The sequence below is a fragment of the Nyctibius grandis genome (genome assembly GCF_013368605.1).
Source record: "Nyctibius grandis isolate bNycGra1 chromosome 34 unlocalized genomic scaffold, bNycGra1.pri SUPER_34_unloc_3, whole genome shotgun sequence".
In the NCBI taxonomy this organism is placed as follows: domain Eukaryota; kingdom Metazoa; phylum Chordata; class Aves; order Nyctibiiformes; family Nyctibiidae; genus Nyctibius; species Nyctibius grandis.
In genome coordinates, this window is record NW_027167470.1 from 145,250 (window position 1) to 147,721 (window position 2,472).

General features: G+C 53.7%; 1 pseudogene; it reads right to left on the reverse strand.

Moving 5' to 3' along the window:
* Positions 1-995: 995 nt before the first annotated feature.
* On the reverse strand, positions 996-2,218 carry LOC137677067 (olfactory receptor 14J1-like; annotated as a pseudogene).
* Positions 2,219-2,472: the final 254 nt, after the last annotated feature.

The following is a 2,472-nucleotide window of genomic DNA, read 5'->3' on the forward strand; positions in this document are numbered from 1 at the left end:
CCCACATATGGTCCCACAGCCCCACTGTGCAGGCACAGCACAAGAAAGGTGCATTCATGATGGGGAATGGTCCCTCTGACATGATGCCCACAGCAGTTCTTGGTGGTTTGTTATCCCATGGCTTCCCTGTTAGTCAGCCTCTCCAAGCCCCTGGACAGGCTATGTCACATTTGGGGCTTCACAGAGAGCCCTGCTCCAGGGTCTGACAGGATCTGGGCCAGGAGAGAGGCCAGGCAGGGCTGGCCAATCCCCTGATACAGGCGCTGAGCCCAGCAGCAGGATGGAGATGATCTCGCAGCAGCTCGCAGCAAAACTCACCCATAAACCTAGGGTGAGCAGCCAGTGCTGGAAATGGCTGGTGAGAGAGGCTGGGGGTGTCAAACGCCCTGCGTCAACTTCCTGGTCTGCCCATGGCACCAAGGGCACAGACCAGCCCCCTCTCTCCTGTGCTTTCATGTCTCAGCTTCCTTCCATGAGCCCCCTTCCCGTGCTCTCTGCAGGGCCTTAAGCTGGTGGTGCTGCTCCACAGAGTGAGTGGGCTGTGGTGCATGGGAGCCAGAAGAAGACAGTCCCCGGCAGATCTCTGCTGATCATTCACCATCTCCAGGGGCAGTGGCACCCACAAGTGAACGTTCAGTCCAAGTCTCCTTCCCTAATGCATCGCCCCATGCCCTCCTCCCCTCAGCCCATGGAGAACCCCAGAACAGCAGCACAGCCTCACGGGAAAAATCTCTTCAGCCCATTCCTGACCTTAGCTTTGGAAAAAGAGCCCAACCGCCAGTCACCAGCACTGAGGAAACCCCCTTTTATTACAGAGATGTGCCATGGGAGGCCAGCTGTTCCATCGTGGCAGACACATGTGCAGAGACCTATGGGTGAGACGGACTGGATTCATGCCTCTGGTGAAGTTGAGTGAAAGCAGACTTTCCTGGATAAACAGAATTACCACAGATACAATGCCCAAAGCACAGGAGGCTCCCCAGACACACTAGAAATCACTTGTGAAGAGATGTTGGCAGCAGATGTTGCTGCTGAAAGACTACTGACTGAATCAACTTCTTCAGTGCGTCCTTGAGTTCCTGATTCCTCATGCTGTAGATGAGGGGGTTCACTGCTGGAGGAATCACTGAGTACAGAACTGCCACCACCAGATCCAGGGACGAGGAAGAGAGGGAGGGAGGTTTAAAGTAGGCAAACATGCCAGTGCTGACAAACAGGGAGACCACGGCCAGGTGAGGAAGGCATGTGGAAAAGGCTTTGTGCCGTCCCTGCTGAGAGGGGATCCTCAGCACGGCCCTGAAGATCTGCACATAGGACAGCACAATGAAAACAAAACACATTAAAGCTAAGCAGCCACTAACCACAATAAGCCCTGCTTCCCTGAGGTAGGAGTGTGAGCAGGAGAGCTTGAGGATGTGGGGGATTTCACAGAAGAACTGGTCCAGGGCATTGCCTTGGCAGAGAGGTAGTGAAAATGTATTGGCCGTGTGCAGCAGAGCATAAAGGAAACCTGTGCCCCAGGCAGCTGCTGCCATGTGGACACAAGCTCTGCTGCCCAGGAGGGTCCCATAGTGCAGGGGTTTGCAGATGGCCACGTAGCGGTCATAGGCCATGACCGTCAGAAGACAATACTCTGCCACTATCAAGAAGGCTAACAGAGAGTTGGAGAGCACATCCCACATAGGAGATGGTCCTGGTGTCCCAGAGGGGATTGGCCATGGCTATGGGGAGAATGGTGGAGATGGAGCCCAGGTCAAGGAGGGAGAGGTTGAGGAGGAAGAAGTACATGGGGGTGTGGAGGCGGTGGTCACAGGCTACAGCAGTGATGATGAGGCCATTGCCCAGGAGGGCAGCCAGGTAGATGCCCAGGAAAAGCCAGAAGTGCAAGAGCTGCAGCTCCAGCGTGCCTGCAAATGCCAGGAGGAGGAACTTGGTGATGGAGCTGCTGTTGGATATTTGGTTCCTCTGGACATGTGCGACTGTGCAAGGAGGAAATAACAGTGACAATTTAGGGTAAATTTTTCTGAACAAAATCAAAGCTATTTCCCAATAACCCTCTCCCTGCTACACACACACAGTGGTTTTCCTTTTCTAGAAGAACTTCCTTCAGCCCCTTACCTGGAGCCCTGGTGTATGGTGGCTGAATGCGTCATGAGGAGCACGACATCTACCCACTGACTGTTGAGGAGTCAGCCCTGCTCTGCAGCAGTCGGTTCATGGGAATAGTGGCTTCAGGGAGCAGACCTGGTGTTTGATTTTGTCAAATGGAGACGCTTGTAATATACAAGGCCTGTCAACACGTGCACTCCCAGTGTTAAGGAACCAGGATGGCAGAAGGAAATTTGAGAGGTTTGGTTTTTTTACAGCTCCTCCTCCCATCCCATCCCGGGTAGTATTCTTGGATGTCAGAAACCCTCAGCATTTCTGCTGCACTCAGGGAGAACAGAGTGAGTCCTGCAAGGCAAGAGGATT